Here is a 27,451-nt window from a genome sequence, read left to right on the forward strand (position 1 = left end):
AAAAATAAAATAAAATAAAAGAGGAAACTTCCTTTCGATTTATTGCCAAAAAAGGAAACATAATTTCAAATTAAGACAATGGGAAAACTTTGCTACGAATTTTCATTTCCGCTTTAAATGTTTCCTTTTTTTTTAGGATATCAATTTTGCTTGTGTCTGCAGCCAATTAAAGTAACCAAATTTTGTTTAATTTAAAATTAGTAAAACAAAAGTAAATCTAAAATAATTGGAATCAGACCAGAGAAAGCCTTAAGCCTTTAAAGCCTCTTTAACTTTTCAGCCTTATAATAGGCTTTATTTTGATCCTTTTTTTTTTTTAATATTCATTGCAGCGTAAATTTCTTAACTTAGTATTTTCTATTAAAATATGCTCACAAGCCTATAATTTAAAATATTGTTACCGTATCTTCCAATCTAACATCGCAGAAAACTTCGTTTAAAGGGAACTCAAAATAAAGAAGATCATTCAATTTGAATGTAACTCAGTTTTCGTGTTTTCACTTAACACATTGCCGACCACTCGGGGAAATCTCTCCGTTTTGTAAAAATGTCAGTGCACGTCCGATCGGGGAAATCTCCCCGCGTTTGACAATGCAATGCACTGGAGTACCTGAATACATGGTTTTAAGTATATTAAGGTACTTATATATTTTGATGCTCGCTTCTCTTCGTTGATCGTTGTATATATTATCGCTATATTTTTTAAATAATAGAGAGTAAGAGAATTAGGAGATGAGAAAGAAAGAGATATTGCTAAAAATGATTCTGATAAACGGTTCATGAAATTTTCACAAAAAATACACGCCATATTGGATTACAGTTGATAGCATAGTCACATCTACAATTCCAGTCTTACAATTTTTATATTGAGCATAACAACTCCATATCTATTTTGTAATTTATCTTTATAATATAATAAAAGACCTTAATAAAATTTCCCCAGGAAACTGAAGATGCTTTCAATAAATTTCATCTTGATACTGGCATCAGAATGTTCAGAAGATAATTTTGATATCCATGATGGGGGACATTATCAAACCAGGAAATAGATCTACTCGTAGTAATTTGGATAGTGCTGCACGAGAAACGAGACAAATCTCGGTCTCGGTACCGAGACCGAGATCGAGACATGATATATATCTCGTCGAGAAATCTCGGTCTCGTCTCGGTTTTTCAAATATTAATTTTTAGCTACAAAATTATAAAATTGTGTTCTTTATTAATAAATAATCATTACGGGTATTGAATTAATTATTAAAAGATACGATTTTATTATATATGTTCAACATTACTACATCTATTTGACTTCGAATTACATAAGTAAACAAGGTTAAGTAATCGCCTATTTTTTCAGGTGGGGCTTCACGTCCAACTACCAATTAGGTGTCGCGGACGGAGGCGACTAGCAAACATACTTTACTGTAAATTTCTCATATTAACCATTAAATAAAATCCAAGGCCTAAGACCGGAAATCGAACCCAATAACACAATATACATTAGCTTCGCAGATCTCGCACCGCTCGGCTACCGTGGCGGCCCCCTTCGAATTACATAATTTTTACATAAATTCATTAAATTTCACTATTCATATCATTCATTCATTCAAATTCATAAATTTCACTATTAATAATCTAATACTTTGAACTTTGATATTATTTGAATTATATTTTAGAATTTAGGAATTAGTGAATTTGAAAAAAAAGACTATCTATGCACCTAAAAAATATTGCGACAAATTTTCGTTTTTAAGATACACTTTGCCCAAGCATTGATACATAAAAGAGCTTTTACTGAGTCAGAAGTTAAAGAAGATCTTCTATTGGTCATTATCATTGTAGCTTGCGAAAATAATCTTTCCGATGGCACTGAAGTTGCACAGATACTAAAAATATCTTTCGCCATTCTAGACAAATTTTTGAAGGAATTCTCAAGTGTTTTCCACCATTCTAAAATGTCAACGTCTACTGGTGCTTGGTCTAATTTGGTGTAATTAATTATTTCTGTCTTCCATGCTTCGGTGATATTTGCTGATTTTTGAGCAAATGGTGAAAAAATATTGATGCAGTCGTCGTCGTCGTCGTCGTCAAAAGGTGAATCATCAGATTCTTTATCTTCACCAACAGCCATAACTAATGGAGCGGGAAGTTTGTTGGGAGGTGTATTTTTTATTTCACGAATCGACTTGTTATAGCAGGCAGATATGTTATTTGGGTCTTTCATTTGGCGCGTTTTTAACATCTTTTTGAAATTATATAAAGATATATAACAGTAATAGTAATATATGATGCATTGAAGTGTAAGTAGTTGTCTTCTTTTACACACATTTTCATTACCAATATATAAATTAAAATAATTGTTAGAAAATAATAACATTTTTTGAAAAGATTATTAATAGCAAACCGCTTTTAATACTTAAACAAAAATTCAAAAAACCGAGACCGAGACCGAGATATCTCGACGAGACCGAGACTTGAGCGACCGAGACCGAGATCGAGACTGCATAAAGTCTCGCCTCGTCCCGGTCTCGTGCAGCACTAAATTTGGAAGATTCAGAAAGTGATTCAACTATATTCAGTTGCAACTCGTGCGCGGTCGGCAATGTGTTAATTAAAGTGGTTTATTTTATTTAAGTTAATTTTTGCTACACAAAGAAAAAAAAAATGTATCGATTTTCAGTGTCCAATAGCAAGTTGGTAATTCAATATCAAAAAGCTTGAAGACTATAGCCGACCACCGGAAACAAACCCATAGTAAAAATTGCATTTTAATGGTTGCACGCGTATTTTAAAGTAATGGTAATGTTAGTAATTTGATAGTAGCTTACGGTCATTTTTGAGCAAGCATTTGTTTTTCTATTTTTTTTTTTACTTTAAATTAATTTGGTTAATGATTGAGGGGTAATTTATTTAATTTCGAATTTTCTTTTTCTTTTCTTTGTGCCAAACAGAAAGAAACCTTAGAAAAACTATTTATGTTTAGGGAAATTAAAAGAGAAGGCCGATGACGTAACAGGAGTGATGGAGTACCGTACATGTGACTCACCCGGCTCGGCAATAATACTAATTCTCCTTAACATATACAGCGGCTCCCCCAGCGGGAGTCTTCTGTACCCAAATAAAAGAAAAGTAAAGAATTGTTTGCAACGTCACCTTGGAAATTTCCTGCTGTGCGTAGACCTGTTTTATTCTCTCTCTCTCTCTCGCTTCCTCACACGCACGTTCTCTACTTCGTTCTTTCTCCTTTTCTTTATTCGTCGTTATACCCTCTTCTTTTCAAAGTAATGAACAATATTGGTCATAGTAAATTTACTACGTCAGCTAATTTGGTGAGGTAGTAGGGGTAATGTGTTTTAGAGTGGGGTTATTTTTTTATTTTTTTTAAGGATATTGCTTTTTCTTTCATTTATTTTATTTATTTTTTGTACGTAACTTTATTATTGTTCTTTTTTTGTTATCGCTGGCCAAGAGTAATTCATTTTTCATTATCATTACTTCTAGCTCCTACAAGAGGCTTAAATAGAATTCCTCCCTCGGTAGAAGTTGAATTTTCATAGAACTATTTATGTGCTTGAACAAACAATCTCGAAAACTACAGAATCTAAGGCTCTCATATAATTTCAGCCTTACCTTAAAAAAGATGATGTTTAGGCGCTTAAATAAGGGTTCAATATGAACAAAGGTCGCCGTATTTATACCGGAAAAACGTTTGTAAACAAATTCAAAACTCGAAGCATTCAATGCTAATAGGTGTCCATAGTAGCCGAGCGGTTTTTAGATGCTAGACACGCAATGCTAAGATGTATTGCGGTACTAGTCTACATTCCCAATGGTTAATGTGACAAATTTATAGTAAACTATGTTAGGCGGTTATAGGCTAAACCCGCAATGCTAAGATGTACTGCGGTAATAGTCTAAGGCCCTTAGATTTTATTCAATAGTTAATAAAATATGAGTACTTCATAGTAAAAAGTATGTTTGGTAGTCGCCTAATTTGGTAGTTGGACGTAAAACCTGCCTTAAATAATAGGCATAAATATTATATATTATTAATTTCTATTAATTATTAATCCTCGAAAATCCCGTTTAGAAAGAGTTAGAAATTCGGTGATAAGAAAGACTCTGGAAGTAGAGAAGGACATCCTCCAAAGAATTACGGAGAAAAGGTTGGAGTGTGGCTCGGACATGTTTCAAGGGATGGAAGAGCAAAGGGACCCAGAGAGATGGAAGAAGGAGAAGAGGCAGGCCAGGCCGAAGCTGTCATGGCTGATGATGGCTAAGGAGGAGGATATGGCTGGATATGGCGTTTCAATTGAAGACGCAGAAAATAGAGAGATTTGGAGGAGAAAAATAAAAAATTAAATTAGTTTGGGCGAGGGAACCCTATTAGCTTTATTGCGATCGTAAAAATTGTATATTAAAGATTTAATTAGCGAGGGAATTGGTCCAGAACAAAAAACCACTTTTGCCAACGTTTCAGGCAAATTTATTGCCTTCCTCAGGGCAATAATAACAATTAAAACAATTTGAAACGTTGGCAAAAGACGGAGTGTTTTTGTTTTTTGTTCCGGACCAATTCCTGGCTAATTGAATCCTTAATATTATACATTATTATTCGGTTAAGCCGAAGAAACGCGCTATGAAACTTATTCTCACAATAAGTGCACCAAACAGTGTTAAACCCAAGTGCTACTCACTTCTTCTCTAAAATACCCAAATGCACAATATTCGCTTCTTCCTGTAACATAACAGGTCATGGGATCAAGAAGTCCTGGTAGGAAGTTTTGAAAACAAATGTTTACTATCATTTTCCAGCTGAACCCCTCAAGGCTGTTATTGTTGTGAATACAATCATTAATTTTCGACAAATTTAATTAACCGTTTGGCTCATGCTCTAGACCAGGAACCCCCTTGCGAAGAACCTGGGTATTTCCTCTAGCCCATTTCCAGGGTGTGGTGCGCGCTGCAACCCTCTCTTTCACTTTCCCTACATTAATGTTTACTATAGTGTTATATAAACAGTAGAACACAGGAGGCAGCAACCATAGGAGCGAGCAGCAAAGTGCAAGAGGCGGTGGAAATAGGAAGTCATGCAAGAAGGGGGCCGGCCCCGGGGGCGGCTAATACAGAGCTGTGGGTGTTTTCATAGCGCGTATGTAGGTGTAACAACAACATGGAATAGTTGGGCGCCTATCTTGGAGAAGCTTTAAGGTGGTATATATATATATTGTAGTCTTGGTACCACTCTCTTTAGTACCCACAAGATAAGAAGAGGGATTTGAAGGTTAACACTATGAGATGGGTGGTGTTCAGGTTATGCTACTGTCTGAAGAAGGAGGAACAACTGTCAGATGTTTATAATCTCCCTCTCTGTCTTTCTCCTTTGCACACACTCACCCGGCTCTATTTAGCTTTGGCTTTGGAGAAGTTTGTGTTGTTCCTCAAGAGGGTGCTTCTTAAAGTCAGACTAAACCATTCCCGGCCAACCAATCAACTAAACCTTCTTCACCAAGGATAATTTAATGCAAGTTCCCCCCTTCGGCGGACATAACCAGCTAGATACAGTTACTAAAACTGGACTCTCTGGATCTGGATTAAGCCCACAGGCTGGTTACAGAGAAATCCCAGTAACACCCACCGTTACCAAAAACTTCTCACCCATAATCAGGAAGTTTTTTTAAATTAAAAGAAATTTACTAAAAATTTGCTCCTACTCAAGAAATCTTTGAGAACACCCGCACGACTTCCTCTAACAACTCTAAATTCTCAACATTCTAACTCATTCTAATTTTATCCAACTGCGAAGTTAAAAGACCCTAAAACGAATTTATAAGTGCATCTTGCTTCCTTTCTAAGGTTATATCTTTTCCAAGAAAACATAGGTAAAGTAGTTGAACATTAAGCTGATAATGGATATCTTAAAATTTAGGAGTAGCCCTATACCTACTTCCGGAAGTGAATAAAATTTATTAATCAAAATTGGGCCAATTCTAATTGAATGGGAAAAATTATTTTTAGAACGTAGAGGTTGTTTTTTTTTAGTGATGATTTTAATGATGATCTCTGAACGGTTTTGGACTTAAATCCATCATCAGAGGGTCAGTTTCTCTTCAATTAAGTTGCCCTCTCACTCTACACTTACTGACTTGAGTGAGAGAAGTTAACATGGTATGTAACATATGAGTGTTCGTTAAAATCTTAATGAAACGGAAACGTAGTTCTCAAATCCTCAATAGAAACTGATTGATGGCCTTTATGATGTGGTCAGGGATATACAGAGGTGCTAGCTAGGACGGATGAAATCAGCGATATTATCCCAAAGGCTGAAGGGCCTAACCACATGTTCAACTAATGGAACAATCTAGAGTCTATAGATTAATGATACAATACAAATGTTTGTAAAATAAAAATTGTTGATATGCTACCTTGGACTGCACCTAGAATCAAACGGTTCACATGGAATCCCCCTAGACTAGACTGAAAAGACAAGAAACTAACCAACCCTACTTCTCGCCAGACTACTCGATAAACGATCGAAACTTAACCTACATAACAAAAGACTCTTATAACTGCTGTTACTGCGACCTATTTGGTCATCGAAGTATGGGGGATCGACTAAACCGTTCCAGCCTCCAGTCTTTACAGTCCAAAAATACTTCGAAAACTTCTTATCGCTCCATCGTTCTATGTACGTATCTAACCTCACCAACTATAATGACCTCAAAATCTCTTTCGTTAAAGATCTTGCTAAATCTAGTTTTCTTAAAATTTTTAATTCCTCTACAGCAGCTCATCCTAACCCTCTCAAAGGGGCACCTAACTTCCTCCACATTACCAGGTAATCCTCCAAGGAGATTGAAGAGAAGATGGCCCCGCGATCTACTCTCATCATAAGAGCAGTATAGCAAGTGCACGTTAATGGAGTGACACTACTGGGTGCCTTGTCCTATCCATATTCATGATCATAGTTATCTTATATCGCATTTTCTTTTTGCAACAGTTGTTGCAGTTGTGGATTTCAATAAAAGATTTATAAAAAAAATTCATTATTAATAAGAACGGATTTATTTTTCCTTTTTGGTGGACTCAAATATTAAATTTAAACGATAAAATTCTTTAAATTCTTTTCGAAAAATCTTCAGACCAACTGAATGCTAGAGTCTATAGATTCTTAAGAATATTACTTAAATAAACCCATTTCCAAATACTACCGCGGTGGCTATGTAGCCGTCTCATCCAGTGATAGCTAAAACAGATCCTAAATCCTAAGATATTTGTAGGAGCCTAGCATTGACAGGCGTACAGTACATCTCCTGTAGGAAATCACTACCTGGCTACGTTCCAATCCCCAAGGAGAATCCTATATTTTACAACCGCACACACAGTGTAATGAAAATGGAGCTACAATAAATACCTTGCAAACGAGATCGTTTAGTGTAAATTACGATGAGCCCTTTCATTTACAGCATTATACACTAAGTGTGAACACTAAGAAAAAACGAACGTTTGAATCGCTAAAAATAATGTTTTAATAATTTGAAGAAAAACTATTATAATAAGCTGTTAATAACACCATTAAATTATTTCCTAAGAAACTTTATAATTAATCAAGACATAATTAAGAAGTCTGCTTTTGCCCGAAGTGAAGCATGTCAATAATGACCTAAATGCCAGAGCCAGGTAGGTCAATTACTTAGTAAAAAAAAATGGCCGTTAAAGTTTATAATATCGTTAAACTAAACTTTAACTAAAGTTTACTTTTCATTAATATAATCTTGAAATTTGAAGAACCAGTTTCTGTTCATCGCAAATTCTTGAGATAAACAAATTTAGACAGACAAGGGTACTGCAATAAGAATTTCTAAGAATATCTAATATAAAAAGTTATTCATTAACTAACTCTAAGCACAATACGAATTCACTGAAGTATAAAAAAAATATATATATAGGTATATATAAAATATAAGTAAAGTATCGGGAAAAAATGCAATAAAATAATAATGTCGGTAAAAAAAATTGCCGAAATTTAAATAAGATCCGGTGCGTGATCATGATCACTATAAAGAGGACGACATCCCGTTGACAAATGGTTGGCAAGCTTAAGGAATGCTAACACCAAACATGATGCCGGCACAGTCCTGCATCCTGTTGTAAAAAAAAAAAAAAAAAAAAAAACTTGCAACACAAGAAGATGAAGATGAAGACGAAGAAGGAAGTAATAGAGAGAGAGAGAGAGTGATGGAGCGTACGAAAAGACAAGGACGTCCCAAACTGAAGGAAGAAGGGGCAGGTGCAAAAAGTAGAGTTCCTTTTAGTTGAGGACCAAACTCAGAATTTTGACAAGATATTTTGAACTCTACTTCGAAGATCTCTAAAAATAGGATAGTATATTACTCAAAAATAATATTTTAGAGGATGTACCCATTTCCTTCATCTGGGGGTAACCTTACTTGAATTTTCAGAGAATACAGTTTCGAATAAAAGCTGTTTGTGAAATCACTATACGATATTGAAATAAAATTGTATGAACTATAAACTGTAAACGCACTGCAATAAACGTAAAGAAAACTTTCGTGCAGTTAGATCAAAGGCGCCACGGTAGCCGAGCGGATATACGTAGGCTAGACCCGCAAAGCTAAGATGTATTGTTGGTTTAGTGCGTTCGATTCCCCTGGTCTAGGCCTTGGATTTTATTTAATGGTTAATATGAGAAATTTACAGTAAAGTATGTTAGGCGGTTATAGGCTAGACCCGCAAAGCTAAGATGTATTGTTGGTTTAGTGGGTTCGATTCCCCTGGTCTAGGCCTTGGATTTTATTTAATGGTTAATATGAGAAATTTACAGTAAAGTATGTTAGGCGGTTATAGGCTAGACCCGCAAAGCTAAGATGTATTGTTGGTTTAGTGCGTTCGATTCCCCTGGTCTAGGCCTTGGATTTTATTTAATGGTTAATATGAGAAATTTACAGTAAAGTATGTTAGGCGGTTATAGGCTAGACCCGCAAAGCTAAGATGTATTGTTGGTTTAGTGCGTTCGATTCCCCTGGTCTAGGCCTTGGATTTTATTTAATGGTTAATATGAGAAATTTACAGTAAAGTATGTTAGGCGGTTATAGGCTAGACCCGCAAAGCTAAGATGTATTGTTGGTTTAGTGGGTTCGATTCCCCTGGTCTAGGCCTTGGATTTTATTTAATGGTTAATATGAGAAATTTACAGTAAAGTATGTTAGGCGGTTATAGGCTAGACCCGCAAAGCTAAGATGTATTGTTGGTTTAGTGGGTTCGATTCCCCTGGTCTAGGCCTTGGATTTTATTTAATGGTTAATATGAGAAATTTACAGTAAAGTATGTTAGGCGGTTATAGGCTAGACCCGCAAAGCTAAGATGTATTGTTGGTTTAGTGGGTTCGATTCCCCTGGTCTAGGCCTTGGATTTTATTTAATGGTTAATATGAGAAATTTACAGTAAAGTATGTTAGGCGGTTATAGGCTAGACCCGCAAAGCTAAGATGTATTGTTGGTTTAGTGGGTTCGATTCCCCTGGTCTAGGCCTTGGATTTTATTTAATGGTTAATATGAGAAATTTACAGTAAAGTATGTTAGGCGGTTATAGGCTAGACCCGCAAAGCTAAGATGTATTGTTGGTTTAGTGGGTTCGATTCCCCTGGTCTAGGCCTTGGATTTTATTTAATGGTTAATATGAGAAATTTACAGTAAAGTATGTTAGGCGGTTATAGGCTAGACCCGCAAAGCTAAGATGTATTGTTGGTTTAGTGGGTTCGATTCCCCTGGTCTAGGCCTTGGATTTTATTTAATGGTTAATATGAGAAATTTACAGTAAAGTATGTTAGGCGGTTATAGGCTAGACCCGCAAAGCTAAGATGTATTGTTGGTTTAGTGGGTTCGATTCCCCTGGTCTAGGCCTTGGATTTTATTTAATGGTTAATATGAGAAATTTACAGTAAAGTATGTTAGGCGGTTATAGGCTAGACCCGCAAAGCTAAGATGTATTGTTGGTTTAGTGGGTTCGATTCCCCTGGTCTAGGCCTTGGATTTTATTTAATGGTTAATATGAGAAATTTACAGTAAAGTATGTTAGGCGGTTATAGGCTAGACCCGCAAAGCTAAGATGTATTGTTGGTTTAGTGGGTTCGATTCCCCTGGTCTAGGCCTTGGATTTTATTTAATGGTTAATATGAGAAATTTACAGTAAAGTATGTTAGGCGGTTATAGGCTAGACCCGCAAAGCTAAGATGTATTGTTGGTTTAGTGGGTTCGATTCCCCTGGTCTAGGCCTTGGATTTTATTTAATGGTTAATATGAGAAATTTACAGTAAAGTATGTTAGGCGGTTATAGGCTAGACCCGCAAAGCTAAGATGTATTGTTGGTTTAGTGGGTTCGATTCCTCTGGTCTAGGCCTTGGATTTTATTTAATGGTTAATATGAGAAATTTACAGTAAAGTATGTTAGGCGGTTATAGGCTAGACCCGCAAAGCTAAGATGTATTGTTGGTTTAGTGGGTTCGATTCCCCTGGTCTAGGCCTTGGATTTTATTTAATGGTTAATATGAGAAATTTACAGTAAAGTATGTTAGGCGGTTATAGGCTAGACCCGCAAAGCTAAGATGTATTGTTGGTTTAGTGGGTTCGATTCCCCTGGTCTAGGCCTTGGATTTTATTTAATGGTTAATATGAGAAATTTACAGTAAAGTATGTTAGGCGGTTATAGGCTAGACCCGCAAAGCTAAGATGTATTGTTGGTTTAGCGGGTTCGATTCCCCTGGTCTAGGCCTTGGATTTTATTTAATGGTTAATATGAGAAATTTACAGTAAAGTATGTTAGGCGGTTATAGGCTAGACCCGCAAAGCTAAGATGTATTGTTGGTTTAGTGGGTTCGATTCCCCTGGTCTAGGCCTTGGATTTTATTTAATGGTTAATATGAGAAATTTACAGTAAAGTATGTTAGGCGGTTATAGGCTAGACCCGCAAAGCTAAGATGTATTGTTGGTTTAGTGGGTTCGATTCCCCTGGTCTAGGCCTTGGATTTTATTTAATGGTTAATATGAGAAATTTACTGTAAAGTATGTTAGGCGGTTATAGGCTAGACCCGCAAAGCTAAGATGTATTGTTGGTTTAGTGGGTTCGATTCCCCTGGTCTAGGCCTTGGATTTTATTTAATGGTTAATATGAGAAATTTACAGTAAAGTATGTTAGGCGGTTATAGGCTAGACCCGCAAAGCTAAGATGTATTGTTGGTTTAGTGGGTTCGATTCCCCTGGTCTAGGCCTTGGATTTTATTTAATGGTTAATATGAGAAATTTACAGTAAAGTATGTTAGGCGGTTATAGGCTAGACCCGCAAAGCTAAGATGTATTGTTGGTTTAGTGGGTTCGATTCCCCTGGTCTAGGCCTTGGATTTTATTTAATGGTTAATATGAGAAATTTACAGTAAAGTATGTTAGGCGGTTATAGGCTAGACCCGCAAAGCTAAGATGTATTGTTGGTTTAGCGGGTTCGATTCCCCTGGTCTAGGCCTTGGATTTTATTTAATGGTTAATATGAGAAATTTACAGTAAAGTATGTTAGGCGGTTATAGGCTAGACCCGCAAAGCTAAGATGTATTGTTGGTTTAGTGGGTTCGATTCCCCTGGTCTAGGCCTTGGATTTTATTTAATGGTTAATATGAGAAATTTACAGTAAAGTATGTTAGGCGGTTATAGGCTAGACCCGCAAAGCTAAGATGTATTGTTGGTTTAGTGGGTTCGATTCCCCTGGTCTAGGCCTTGGATTTTATTTAATGGTTAATATGAGAAATTTACAGTAAAGTATGTTAGGCGGTTATAGGCTAGACCCGCAAAGCTAAGATGTATTGTTGGTTTAGTGGGTTCGATTCCCCTGGTCTAGGCCTTGGATTTTATTTAATGGTTAATATGAGAAATTTACAGTAAAGTATGTTAGGCGGTTATAGGCTAGACCCGCAAAGCTAAGATGTATTGTTGGTTTAGTGGGTTCGATTCCCCTGGTCTAGGCCTTGGATTTTATTTAATGGTTAATATGAGAAATTTACAGTAAAGTATGTTAGGCGGTTATAGGCTAGACCCGCAAAGCTAAGATGTATTGTTGGTTTAGTGGGTTCGATTCCCCTGGTCTAGGCCTTGGATTTTATTTAATGGTTAATATGAGAAATTTACAGTAATGTATGTTAGGCGGTTATAGGCTAGACCCGCAAAGCTAAGATGTATTGTTGGTTTAGTGGGTTCGATTCCCCTGGTCTAGGCCTTGGATTTTATTTAATGGTTAATATGAGAAATTTACAGTAAAGTATGTTAGGCGGTTATAGGCTAGACCCGCAAAGCTAAGATGTATTGTTGGTTTAGTGGGTTCGATTCCCCTGGTCTAGGCCTTGGATTTTATTTAATGGTTAATATGAGAAATTTACAGTAAAGTATGTTAGGCGGTTATAGGCTAGACCCGCAAAGCTAAGATGTATTGTTGGTTTAGTGGGTTCGATTCCCCTGGTCTAGGGCTTGGATTTTATTTAATGGTTAATATGAGAAATTTTCAGTAAAGTATGTTAGGAGGTTATAGGCTAGACCCGCAAAGCTAAGATGTATTGTTGGTTTAGTGGGTTCGATTCCCGGTCTTAGGCCTTGGATTTTATTTAATGGTTAATCAGAGAAATTTATAGTAAAGCATGTTATAGGCTAGACCTGCAATGCTAAGGTGTTTTGTTGGTTTAGTGGGTTCAATTCCCTATCTCTAGGTTTTGGATTTTAATTAATGGTTAATATGAGAAATTTATAGTAAAGTATGTTAGGCGGTTAAGAGGCTAGACCCGTAATGCTAAGATGTATTGTTGGTTAGTGGGTTCAATTCCCTGTCTCTAGGTCTTGGATTTGATTTAATGGTTAATATGAGAAATTTATAGTAAAGTATGTTAGGCGATTATATGCTAGACCAGCAAAGCTAAGAGGTATTGTTGGTTTAGCGGGTTCGATTCCCTATCTCTAAGTCTTGGATTTTATGTAATGGTTAATATGAGAATTAAATGTTTAAGGTTATACAAAACCCTCATACGACCAGTCCTGACGTACGGCGCCGAAACTTGGATCCATAATACTGCGTTGAGCAACAGTCTTAAGATATACGAACGGAAGATATTAAGGAAAATATTCGGTCCGGTTTATGATAATGAAACTGATAGTTGGTGAATACGAAGGAACTCCGAGCTCTATCAGTTTGTACAAAGACGTCCTGCGTAACGCACTTTATAAGAGCTAGGTCACGTGGAAAGAATGACTGCAAACAGAATGCCGCGCAGATTACTACTGTTTGGTATACTGTTTGGCAAGAAAAGAATTGGTAAGACCACGCAGGCATTGGCTCTAGGAGGTCGAGGAAGACTTGAAGATTGTTGGAGTGCATGACTGGAGGAAGGAATGCAAAAAATAGGGATATCTGGATTGAGGTTATTCGAGAGGCCAAGGCCCAACCCCCGGGCTGTAGAGCTACGAGAAGAAAAAGATGATGAGAATTAAATAGTAAAATATGTGTTTGTTAATCGCCTCCATTCATGACACCTAATTTGTAACTTGGATGTATAAATTCATCCTTAAAATATAAATAAATAAATGTAAACGTTTTCTTTTTTTTGAAAAATATTTTGAGATGAGTCGGCCTATTAGGTTTTATTAGGCGTTATATAATGATTTTTTGGCGCTCCAAAATTCTGTAAATTAGAAGCTCAAAGTTGAACGTCAAGATACTGGCAAAAACCACTTTTCCCAAAATAAATTAGAGGCGTTTAAAATTTATACTTCCGGTCAAATCTCGAAATTTGGTGATTCCGCGTGATTGCAAAACGTTCATTTTTGTTTGATACTGAAAGGGAGTAAATATATTATATAAACTGACCGCAACATATGAACTAGATAAATTACTGTAGTCAGACACTAACCTGTCATAACTTCCATAAAACACTTGGTTAGACCAGATAATCCCCTCAAGTAACTGAATAGCTCTCGTGTAGAAATCGACTGCGGAGCAAATTATTCCAAAAAAACAACAATTAATAACAAAAAAAGAAAAATTAGAACACGAGAAAGGAGTAAATTGTCTCCTCCTTTAAATATTTAAACCATTTTGATCGTTAATTTTACAACTGTGTTTATAAGCACAAGTCTATAACTATTGATCTATGTTCTAAGCTAGAAACCAAGCTAAAAACAAGAGCTCTTGTTCTACATGTATAGCTCGACCACCAACCCCTCTTTCCTAGCCAACATCGCGCAATACATCGCTTTTAGACCATAATTTTCTGATGTCAACCATTAATTATAGCACATAGGAAAGTTTGGAATTATTTACTGCACCTTTTGACGTCACAACTTTTCCAACTCTAGTTTGCTATTACTTTGTTGTTTTTTTTATAGAAAGGTAAATTATCGTGTTTTTACCTGGGAAATAATAAATTATATAATATAATGGATTAGGCTAGGGAATAAACTAAAAAGGAAACTGTAGTTATATTAAGAAAATTAGAAAATTATTGTTTACTTCCTTTATTCCAAATAGATGAAATTAAGTTCGTGAAAAATTTACAATATGACGTTTTTCACCAGAAATACATGTTTTAGCACCGCTAAATAGGAAGCAGTGGCGAGATTTTATCATTTTTTTAAAAGGAAAATAAGTAATTAGTACTTTTAGGGACGTACTAAGGAAGAGATTGGGCTCCAACGCGGAAATCCCGGGTTCGAATCCAGCTGCTGGCCCTTAGATTTTCCCTACCTAGGAGCTTCTTACAGATCACTGTATTAGTTCCTACCAGGTCAATTCAAGGCTGGTCTGTGACTGTCTGGCTGCCCTGAAGGAAATCAGTGACCACAATAAGGTCTTTCTAGTGTGGGTACCTGGTCATTCAGGATATAAGGGAAACGAAGTGGCAGACACTTCGTTGGCCCGCTGTCCTGTTTTGAGGTTTCGAAGTGTGTTAAGTCTGTGGCCATTAACGTATGGGTGTAGAGAGTAGGTCTCAAGAGTGGTGGCTTCAGGCGAAGAGTTCATTAGAGGCTATACGTCAAGGCCGCGGGGGCTATCCAGGATAATTGTATGCCTATTAACTAGGCCACTGCAGGCTCAGAAAACACATGCATCGCATGGGCCTGGCGGATGGCTAGCCTTCGTAGGTTCTGTCAGGTGGAGGAGGAATAAACGGGCCCTGCATGTGTTGTGTCAGTGTGAGGGGCTCGTGTGGCTGGCTAAGGATGTTATTTCTCGGGGAGGGAAAAACCCCAAGGCCTGTCCAGCTTTACCCAACAAGAGTCGCTCACCAGAATTAAGAGTCAGATCAAAAGGACGGGCCTGGAGGGTGAGCTTTAGAGTGAGGGGAGCCACAATAGATCTAAATGGGTCGCAGTGGCGTAAGCCTTGAGGCCGCCATAGCTGAATCTATGTCTACAGCTCACTGTCCGGTGATGGACAGTGCTGCTTGAAAGTCTGGCTCTGAAAAAAGCTCCTGGTGGCAATGATCTCAGATGTTCACGCGCCATAAATTTAAATAAATAAAAATAAGAGACAGTCATGAGAGTTAGTTTTTCCAAAAATAGTTTTTCGGTAGCTTTACGAAGTCCCTAGAAGCATTTCTTTTATTTGAAAAAAAAATGAAAATAAAATGGAGAAAACTTTATTTAAACAGAATTCTAATCTCAGGGGGGGCTCTCCTTAAAAAAAGGGCCAAAACTTTTTTGGACGAATTTTCTGAAATATAATCACACGCGCATTCAATGACTTAAATTTATAATTTAAATAATTGCGATATGATATAACATAGAACATATTAATAAAAATAATTATTTAAATCTAAAGTGAGTTTCACATGATTCAAATTAAAATTTAAAAATAATTATTTATGAGTCTCTCTCCCAGCATTTGTGGGGGCCTAATGTAGAGATCGCGTGTTCACCATCAATCGACAAAAGTTAAAAATAAAGGCAAAGGGTTTAGATCAAACTTAAGAAAAATAAACAAATTAGAAGAAAACAAATATATATATACGAGGGTCGTATGAAAAGTCCGTGCAAAGTCAGAGAGATAGCACTACTGGCGCGTATCGAGGTTATCTTTAGTTAGTAGCATCTCTTGGAAGAACACACACCAAGTTTCAGCCAGATCGGTCTATTTCTTTGTGTTTGGCATTCGTTTGAATCGAGGAAGTCGAGTGATTTTCAAAAAATGGACGAAAAAGAATTTCGTGTGTTGATTAAACACTACTTTATGAAAGGCAAAACGCCTCAGGAGACTAAAGAGAAGCTTGATAAACATTATGGTGACTCTGCACCTTCGATTAGAACAGTTTATAAGTGGTTTCAAAATTTTCGGAGTGGCCATATGGGCACAAGTGACGCTGAACGTTCTGGACGCCCTGTTGAGGTTACTACTCCAGAAATCATTGATAAAATCCAAGATATGGTGATGGATGACAGACGAGTGAAGGTGCGTGAGATTGCTAGTGCTGTGGGCATCTCGAATGAACGGGTACATAATATTTTGCATCAACATTGTGGACATGACAAAGCCATCCGCAAGATGGGTGCCGCGATTGCTCATGCTAGACCAAAAACGAAATCGTGTGAAGTGTTGCAAGGACGGTTTGCAGCTGTTCCAGAAGAATCCGCAGGACTTTAAGCGTCGTTTCGTCACTGTGGATGAAACATGGATACATCACTACACTCCTGAGACCAAAGAACAATCTAAACAATGGGTTACCAAGGGGGAATCTGCGCCAAAAAAGGCGAAGACCGTTTCTTCGGCCGGAAAGATTATGGCGACTGTCTTTTGGGATTCGCAAGGAATAATCCTCATCGACTATCTGGAAAAGGGTAAAACTATTACAGGTGCATATTATTCATCGTTATTGGACCGTTTGAAAACCGAGCTGCAAGAAAAACGCCCACGATTGGCCCTCAAAAAAGTCCTTTTCCATCACGACAACGCACAAGCTCACACCTCAGCAGTTGTGGTCGCAAAATTAATGGAAATAAGGTTCCAACTCGTTTCACATCCCCCCTATTCTCCAGACTTGGCTCCCTCGGACTACTATTTGTTCCCCAATATGAAGAAATGGCTGGCGGGAAAAAGATTTTATTCAAACGAGGAGGTGATTGCAGAAACGAATGGCTATTTTTGAGACTTGGACCAATCCTATTATTCGGAAGGGATCAACAAACTAGAGCAGCGTTGGACGAAGTGTATAAGCCTAAAAGGAGACTATGTTGAAAAATAAAAAAGGTTTACCCCACAAAATTAAGTAGTTTTTATTTTTGCACGGACTTTTCAAACGACCCTCGTATCTAATCCAAGCTGGACACAGTTTTGTAACATCGTTTATTCAAATTTTATGGCACCTACGCCGTTAACGAGCCTTCCTCTTTTAACTGATTGAGGCCCTCAAAAAAAACAAAAACAAATGTTCCCTAACTTTTTATTTAAGCTCACAGAAAGTAAGATTAGAACAAGTTAGAGTTGTCTAAAATTTTCACCTGAACACCCTGCTTTGAGAACCACTCAAAAAACAAAAACAAAACAAAAAACTGGTATTTAGAAAAAGATCTTTGAATTTGAGGTGCTAAACTGAAGCTCAAATTGGGTATCTTTTTTTTTTTTTAATTTATTTTGTAATTTACAATCTGTGTAGATGTATACCGATCAGTAAATATGATGAATATGATGAACTGGTGTGGGAAGAGCAGGAGGAGAGAAGCTACCCAGCGGTAGCACTCTCTATAGGAGAAGGATGACGTTTATGGTCTTCTGACTGCAAGGAAGTCGCGGGGACATTGGTGATTCAGTCGGCGAAGAGGAGTATTAGGATGTTAGAGGAGCCGAGAGACAGTACGAGAGGATTAGAGCTAGTCGAGAGAGTAGTATAGTACTGGCGATTCAGTCGGCGAGAAGAATTGTTAGGGATGTCAGAGGAGGCGAGAGACAGCAGTACTAGAGGATTAGAGCTAGTAGAGAGAGCTGTACGGAACTTTGGCGAGTTGGTCTACGAAGGGAATGTTGAGGTCGTTGTGAAGAGTGAGGTTAGTCACCGTAGAAAGGAGCGTCAGCTATCTGTTGGAGTAGTTTTGACTGAAATGTTTTGTACTGTCCGTATGTTTGTAGGTTTAGCTGAACCCCCATATAGCTCTAGTCCTGTATGTCCACAAAGGTTTGAGAAAATCGGCATCTGAAAATTTAAAAATGATCAACCAAATAAGCACACCGATCTTGCTTTTTTATAAACTCGTTAAGAGATTTTAGAAAAAAGATTTTGAATTTTTGGGAACTTGGCATAAACTGCCTAAATTAGGAGATTTTATGGGCATTAAATAAAAAAATTGCCACAGTTGTGAGTTCAGTTGGTGACGTTACTTTTTTTCTTTTTTTTTTGTAATATTTTCCCGATGAGATTCCTGGGATTCAAGCATGCATTCCAACTCCTCCAGTGTAGGATACTTCCGCTTGACAATACTCAGAAAAAGTTACAATTTATCCCCCTCCCACCACAAAAAAAAAAGGCTACAAAAAAGAAATGTCCATAACCCTACATCTTCAGGGACTCCTCTCCTCACTTACAATTCTCCCAAACAATCCTCCCAGGGAATACTAAAATGCCGCTGGTCTTGCGACCCATCTTCTTTATAAAAAGGGAAAACTTCAACCAACAATCTGAAGTTTTAATGGAGTTCCTCCACAGGGAGAGAAGGAAGTATCTTCCCCCACCCATAAGTTTTCGAAGACATGCATATTTCAACGTTTCACAGATTCACTTAAAATATACTTTTTCTTTTGTACAGTTGTGAACGTCTACATAAAAATGGGAGGGAGAAATCAAGAAAATGAGATTAAGAAAAAAAAAACCTTCTCTATCACCCACACATCGACTGGAGTGACGTAATAAGATGGGAAGAGTTTGGATAATTGTGATAATACAGGTAGTCCTCGACTTATGACGTCGATCCGTTCCTACGCGGCGTGATAACCGTTTTTTCGACGTAAGTCGGAACAGGAACATACGTAAACTGTACTATACGAGTATACAGTACAGTACAGTATTGTATTACCATAATAACAGTACAGTACTGTAAGCACTTAGCCTATCCTAACACAGTACCCTACATAATTATCAAAAAACGCATATAAAGTACTGTAAGTTTAATGATGAAATGAACCAGTAATAAAAAAAACAGTAGTGTACTTTACGATATCTAATTTCACTTCCACGGTGATGGCCTTCCCTTTTCTTCGATGCACTGCCATCAGAAGAGTCTGCCCTACGTTTGGGAGCCATAATGAAGGGCAAAAAGTGATCGTGACAACCATGTTAATGGCGTTCTGGGGATGCTGGTGACGCCGTCTTCCTCGGTCCCGAGCCGCTGCACAGCAAATCACGTACAGTAGTTCACGGGCTTTTCATAGTACTGTACAGTACTGCACACCAAAACACGTACAGTAGTTCGCGGGCTTTTCATAGTACATACTATACAGTACTGTACTGTAAATGGGAGTCATAACCACGAAACGTCGTAACTCGAGAGACCGTCGTAACCCGAGGACTACCAGTAATCTACTAGGGCTCCTCCAGCCTTTGCAAAGAGGCAAGCTATTGGGTGCCACACAGGACATTGGTGCCATCCCGGATTGAGTGGCCTCAGATTACAAGGAGAAAATGTTTTGGTGGCCAAGAAGTCCAGGTTCTGGGTGGGAGATGGGATGGTTCACTTCCGGCCGTCTTTAGTACCATTTTAAGGATAAAATTATCACTTATTTAAAATTTAAAAGGATTAAATGGTTCCCTTAAAATTCCTAGTTTTTAAAGAAAAGTTTTCATTCAAAAGTAGTACATCCTTTAAAAAAATCGATTTTTAATTCGAGTTTATAATTCGACTTTTCTTTTAGGAAAAATCTTTTTTTGTGGGGCTTTTCTGGGAAATGGAAGGGTTAAAAATGCTTCACCCTAAATTGTCATTTCCAGGAAGCATGGGAAAAGATTTCCCTTTAGTTGGGTGGCCCTATCCCTTGTCGTCCATACGTACTTCAAGAGTTATTCAATAATGTTCCCACTTCTGATTAAAAATTTCTATTAATATTGATTTCTTCTCTTGGCCACTTTTTTCTATCCCTATCCCTATAAGGACTGAATATAGGGTAACTGTAAAATCATAAACTGTAAATAACAGGTACAGTAAATTGTTAGGAAAGAAAAAATGAAAAGAAATTGCAAGACTTCGTGCGGCGAATATTCCACATTTCAAAATTGATTTTAATGTCAAAACTGTCTAAAACAAAAAAGATTGCTATTCGGGCTCACAAAAAAATTCCTAATTTAAATAAAAGTTCAATACAGAGTACAAACTGCATGCTGACGTTGTTTTAATGTCACGAATTTAAATAGTTAATTTTTTCTTTTCGTTATTTATGGCCAACTACAACAGTTTAAAATATCAAAACAGAGTTGCAACATTCTATCATGAAATTAAAAGTCTACAGAATCATATTAGCCAACTAAATTTAATTTAACTCCATAATTATAAAAGATAAGGTTAAGTTCCTATTTCTTTAATGGTGATTATAATTGTACATGATGGGAAGCTTTTTTTTTCATCCTGGCTTTCAAGATTCTTTTTAGAGCGGCTAGAAAGGTATCCAGAGTTGGAGGAGTAAATATTCTCTCCCAACTTCTCCATTTGTGATGCAACCTTCAGAATATCTGGGGAAAGGAACTACCAAGAAGTTTGTTTCCTCTAACTGCTCACTTTGCCTCTCTGATACTACTGTGAGGGTTTTTTCTTCTGAACAGCTCCATTTCCTTTAATTTGAAGAAGTCATGCACAGATTCTGGTTAACTTAATTTGGGATAGTTTTCTCCAGCATTACCAAAGAAGGGATTGATTAAGGATATAAGGAGTGCAAGGACACAAAGGAGCGTTTAACAATTAAACTGGAATTCTTAAAAATTACACAGACGGGACGATTAGATTGAAGTAACGAATGCTTCCAGAAAGATAAAGAGTGTATCTTAATTTGTATCCAGAACTTTTTGTTAACAACGCTGGATAAAATTATTTGAATAAATTAATTGAAATGTATCGAACAAATGATTTAAATAAATTGGCTTTAATTAAAACAAATGACTTAATAAAAATTGAGAATATCAAGATGGGGGGAATTAATTTAAAGATAGTGAAGGAATGATTCTTTTTTTTTTAAGTCTTTAATGAATACCATCGTTATCTATGGCATTTATTAAGGAAGTGAAGTGAGTAGATTGAAAGATGGAAACGTTCTAATTAAAAATGATTAAGAGTTAGCACAACGGAAATGAATGACAGGGTGACCAACTGAAACTTGAAAAAAAATTACTCTTATTATATTTTTAGGCAGAGAAAATTCCTATTTCTAACAGAGCAAATGCTACCTATATCATCGTTGTGGATTTCTTCAATCATTGATTAGTAAAGACTGTCAAGTAGGTAATTCGAAAAGTAATCAGGAATGTAAAAAAAAAAAAACAGGTTATGTATCCAGAAAGTTGCCCACTTAATTACAATCTTTACTAAAAAGAGCCCTCTTTCTTGAATAAGGTAAGTTCATACACAACTGTCGAAAATAAAACTTAAAAAATAAAAAAAAACTATTCAGTAAAAATAAGAACTTAAGAGGATCGATTTTGCTTCAAAATTTTGAACTTTACGATACGTACTTAGTAAAGTTAAGTCCAGCCTTTTAAGTGAAGGGCCCTTAAATGAAATTTAAGTTGTTAAAAAAAACAAAACAAAAAACTATATTTTGTGAACGAAAAATGATGGAACAAAATTTGAAAAATAGTTTTCGTAAAGTAGCACTTCCATTTCGCTGATTTTTCCACCACCCTCCCGGTTCTACGAGCTATTAGTTCCTACCAGATTAACTCAGAACTGGTTTGGGACTGTCTGGGTGCCCTGAAGGTAATTAGTGACCATAATAAGGTCTTTCTGGTTTGGATACCCGGGCACTCAGGTTATAAGGGAAACGTAAGCGGCAGATCTATTGGCCCGGGAAGGCTCTGCGGGACACTTCGTTGGCTCGGAGCCCTGTTTTGGGGTTCTGAAGTGTGTGAAGACTGCGGCCATTAACTGATAGGTGCAGAGTAGGTCTCAAGAGGCAGGCGATGGAGTTCATAACAGGCTATTCGCCAAGGCTGACTGCAGAATTAATCCGTCAAGGCCGCGTAGGGCTTATAAGGATGATTGTAGGCCTATTAACTGGGACACTGTAGGATCAGAAAACACATGCATCGCATGGTCCTGGTAGATGATAGCCTTTGCAGGTTCTGTCAGGTACAGGAGGAAACGGCACTGCACGTGTTGTATCAGTGCGAGGGGCTTGTATGGCTAAGGGTACGTTCACAACGGAGCTGTGAGCATAGATGATAGCGGAGATGATAGCAGTGATGCATCAGCGCTTATAGAATAACCTAGTACATTCTTATGTGAGCGTGCACAACGAAGCTTCGACTAGTGACTCATACTAGCTGCTATAAACGAGCATAGATGATAGAATTGAATTTTTCATTTTTCTGCTAGCTGAACTCCAGTATCGGAGCTTCAAAATGGACGTAGAAAAATTATTTAGTGCTGTCTTTACTCATTATTTTTGGTTATTATTTTATTATTTACTTTTAAACAATATTTTGTTTTTTAAATCGTGCTTACATTTATTTTCATGTGTATTTATTTGTTTTTTTTTTCAATAAAATCATTACTAACCTAAGAGTAATCACTAGTTTTCCTTCTATGGTTATAGGATTTCCATGACAATTTTTCCAATGTTTTCTTAATTTTGACCTTATTTTTTCTAAAATATAGTCGAATGTGGGTGGACCCATCCTCACATATTCAAAAAAAACGATCCGGATAATTTCTAAGTTCCTTATATAAATGGTGAAATTCACCCAAAGTGCTTCGTTTTTTATTTATGGGCTGTACATGATATTTTCTAAAGCGTTTTTTCTTTAAAATATACCATTTTGTTGCTGCTGAACATAAAAACTCTTCTTCACTACTCGGACATGTTGCATGTATCACAGCTCTGTTGTGCACACTAATCAGCGATTATATTTTACTCTATCAGCTATCATCTATACTCATAGCTCCGTTGTTAACGTACCCTAAGGATGTTACTTCTCGGGGGAGGAAAAACCAAGGCCTGAGAGCTTTACCCAGGAGCCACTCTCCAGAATTAAGAGTCTGATTAAGCGGACAGGTCTGGAGGGTGAGCTTTAGAGTGAGAGGAGCCACAATAGATCCAAAGGAGTCGCAGTGGCGTGGGCCTTGAGGCCGCCCTAGTTTAATCTAATCTAATCTAAAGTTAAGCCCAGCCTTCCTAAGTAAAGGGCCCTTAAATGAAATTTAAGTTGTTTCGTGAATAACATACAAAAAATTAAAAAAAAACTATATTTTGTGAAAAAAATGAAAAAAAAATTGAATAATAGTTTTCGTAAAGTAACACCCCTCCAAAGTCTCTTATCGGGGGTGGCCCCCCCATGGTGGCCATCTTAATTCAAAAATCAAATTTGAAATCTCTGCAATATTGGCATACTTTAATTAAACTAACATACAAACAGACAAAAAAACAGTCGACCAGAGAGAGCAGTTTTTTTATTTCTAGTGAAAACTTGAAAAGATGTGTAAGATCGCAATACATCCGGTTACAAGGAGCAGGGAAAAGTAAAAAAGAAAAAGAAAAAAAAAAGAGAAACACAACTAACAGTAGAAGACAAAATAACAACAGAAGATCCCCCAAAATAATGACGTTGCCTAGGTGAGAAGGACAGAGAGAGAAAAAAGAGATAACCAAACAGGAACACCTGTATTTATATAATTAACCGTACTGAATGGATATATTTATTTTTCAAAACATTTGGATAACCGTGTTACTCTCTAACGAACCGTTTTAAAGGAAACGGAAGGTACTGGGATGTAAAAGGGGATACTACATAACGAGAGAAGAGATGTGGTACATTTCAAGGATAAAGAAGTACAACACCACATTATACGTACACACAAAGATACACAGATATTCTTCTCACGTTCTTGTTAAAATAGTACGAGTATAGAACTTACTAGAAGAGATAATGTCTCCCAACTATTTACGTATGAACATAAATTATAAAAACAAGCACCATTAATTATTACGCGAGGCAAGCCTAAACCGTAAAATAACAAGGGAAGTATTCACTTTTGGGGATTTAGTTTACAACGGAAGTTCATAAATAGGTGTACTACTACTGTCTTCCTCAGGAAGTGCGAAAAAATATTTCGGTTTTGAACCAGGGTAAATACTGAGAATCTAATTAAAGATTTTAAATAAAAGTTCAAATTTTTATCATTACAATTATTATAGAGCCGAGGTGTAGGGGCAAATTTTTGTCTTAGAGCATAGTTTTCGAATTTCCTTAAGTAAGGCAGTGAACAGACTCAAAGGGGCCAATTTAAAGCTCAGATTCAATCTGTGGGTATTCTTCAAAAATCAAGCACAGGGCGAGAAAAGCACAGAAATGCACGTTAAAAAAAAAAATCAAAATTGAAAATCAAAGAGAACTCCTTAACAGAACTTTGTAGGAAAACAAGATCGAAAATATTTTAATTAAATGATAAGAAGCTTTTCAAATGACTGTCATAAAAAAATTTCATGTTTCAATCGATTTTTGAATTCTTATCGATTCTTGGATTGACTTTTTAGAAAACAAAGACAACGCTTTAGGAGCATTTGATTTGATTAACTCTAAAAAATAACAGCTTATTTACAGACTCATCAATGTCAACTTAGATTTTATTAAATAACAATAAAATTTGAAATTGAAAATCAATTTTATAAAAAAAAAAAGTAACAACGTACTATTAGGTCTCCTTAAATTCAGAAATATTTTTAGAAAAAGGTTCTAAGGCGCCACGGTAGCCGAGCGGTTAAATGCGAGACCCGCAAAGCTAAGATGTATTGTTGGTTTAGTGGGTTCGATTCCCGGTCTCTAAGTCTTGGATTTTATTTAATGGTTAATATGAGAAATTTATAGTAAAGTATGTTAGGCGGTTATAGGCTAGACCCGCAAAGCTAAGATGTATTGTTGGTTTAGTGGGTTCGATTCCCTATCTCTAGGTCTTGGATTTTGTTTAATGGTTAATATGAGAAATTTATAGTAAAGTATGTTTGTTAGTCACCTCCGTCCACGACACCTAATTTGGTATTTGGACGTAAAGCCCGCCTGTAAAAATAGCAATAGTAACAAGTAGAAATAACGGATCAAATCCAAAGGTGGGTGAAATTCGCAGAAGCCTAAAGGAGGAAAATAATGCGAACGACAGGGGGAAGAGCATCATGCAGATGAAGAATACAAAAGATTACCCGGGGACATCCTAGGATATTAAGCATTCTAATAAATAAACTCTCCAAATCTTGAATCTTTTGTTTTGGCTTAATGGCTACACAAATAATAATATAAACCACCAGAGCGTATCGTTTAATCTTAAGTTCAAGGGACCAAATTACCCGATCACTATCTCTTCGTGAAGATCCCTAGGAGAACGGCTCTTGGGACGGAACAGGGAGAAATGATCCATTCTTTAGGTGAGCTATTTCATCAGAGAATCTGCGAGCTCACATCTGGCACTAGCGAGAGATTCAATTAGATCTAAATAAATGATGTACCGCTCAATACCCTTTCATAATAAAATAGAAATCTTAAGTTTGATTGAAAGTTGTAATTATACACGAATATTGTCAAGGGTTTTATTAATAATCAAAGCGCCACGGTAGCCGAGCGGTTAAGAAGCGAGACCTGCAAGGCTAATATGTATTGTGGTACTGGGTTCGATTCCCCTGATCTAGGCCTTGGATTTTATTTAATGGTTAATAAAAGAGATTTACAGTAAAGTTTGTTTGTTAGTCGCCTTCGTCCACCGACACCTAATTTGGTAGTTGGACGTAAAGTCCGCCTGAAAAAAATAGGCAATTACTTTAGAAAAAGGTTCTGGATAATGCAGTGAAAAACTTGACAATTTCTGGATCAAAAATTATGGTGGGAAAGTACATTTTTCTTTTAATGAAGAAAATAAAAATAAAAATAAACAAATCGAATTTTGATGTCGAATAATGGTACAAATTTAGAAGCAATTCGATGAACAGTTACTGGTAAATTGTAGTCACAATTTTGAGGATTCAAGTACCTTCCAAATTAAGTTCCTCACATTTAAATTTTTTTCCCTGACTTTACCTTGCCAAAAACAATAAAATTTTTTATTCTAAATTATATTTTTGGTCCTGAACATATTAATAATCAATTCCTTAATTAGGTCAATAAATTTACGTTAATACTTTAATGACTCAACCTAATTTAACAGTTTTATGTTATGGACCGCATTAAAATAGGGAAACTTGATACAGCCTACAGAATCCGAACAGTAACATCACCAATTAAAAAAAAAAAAAAATGAACATTAAATAGTAAAAAAATCATCGGTTATTGTGTAAGCAAACAGTGAACTGCAATATTTTTCAAAGCGCTGACGGTCTTCGGACAATGTTCTCTCGTTTATTAACAATACTTGTCCGTTAAAAGAAGACTTACTTAAACTGTGATTCCTAATTTTGCAAGTGATTGTTCGTTAAAATTTGTTTACAATTTATATGGATAAACTTTTGCATAAACTTTTGGAAACTGTAAAAAAAAAAGAAGTCTTTAAATATGTGTTTTCTTCTTCAAAGATAAAATTGAATTAATGTATTTAGTAGAAATTATGTTTGGATGAGAGTAACCTGTAAGGCCACCCAGAAATAAGTATAAAAAAAACACGGATCGACAGATTCTTTTTCCAGATCTTATCATCTGGAACCTGCTGGAGATAACAGTGAACAAAAAAGAGGGACCTCCCCAATATAATTTGGACATTTTTTAAAAGTAATTAATTAGTATTAAGCAAAAAAAATATCAGCCATAAAAGAACTTTTTAAGCTCATCAATTTGACAGAAGTGTCCCTTCTCCCACCTCCAAAAAAAAGACCCTAGCCATTGACCCCACCCCGTTCTCACCCTTAAAAATCGTTAACCAAAAAAACCTGGAGTGTTCACACTTTTCTCTTCTCACCCTTTTTTTTCTGCCTTTCCATATTAAATAAACCCCCAAATGGTTTTGTGTGAAGTAGGATCACGAGGTACTTGAAAACAGATGTTCAATTGGGGGAACTTCAAAAATGTTGAATTAAAGTGGGGAGAGAACGCGTGCCAGAGCTTTTGAGTGAACTTTTTCTTTTTTCTTTTTTTGAAGTGATATTGATGTGGGTGACTTTAATAGTTGAAAAATGCTAAACTTTAATAAATAAGTCACTTTATTTGACAAGAGAAATGAAGCAAAGTGGAAGTATTATTGAAAATATG

The 27,451-nt window shown here is 36.5% G+C and overlaps 1 protein-coding gene across 7 annotated transcripts in view; it reads right to left on the reverse strand.

Moving 5' to 3' along the window:
• LOC141446851 (rho guanine nucleotide exchange factor 10-like) overlaps positions 1-27,451 on the reverse strand; it is a 518,303-nt gene that overhangs the window by 108,308 nt on the left and 382,544 nt on the right. Inside the window, exon 1 of one of the 7 annotated variants that reach the window (XM_074113738.1) lies at positions 13,955-13,970. The exons of the other annotated variants lie outside the window; for them this stretch is intronic. The gene's annotated coding sequence lies outside the window, so the exon portion shown is untranslated. Of the gene's footprint in view, positions 1-13,954; positions 13,971-27,451 lie in introns of those variants that run through there. 7 annotated transcript variants of the gene reach the window in all.

Source organism: Rhodnius prolixus, unplaced genomic scaffold (assembly GCF_049639745.1).
Source record: "Rhodnius prolixus isolate KJV_2025 unplaced genomic scaffold, Rpr scaffold_7, whole genome shotgun sequence".
Lineage (NCBI taxonomy): Eukaryota > Metazoa > Arthropoda > Insecta > Hemiptera > Reduviidae > Rhodnius > Rhodnius prolixus.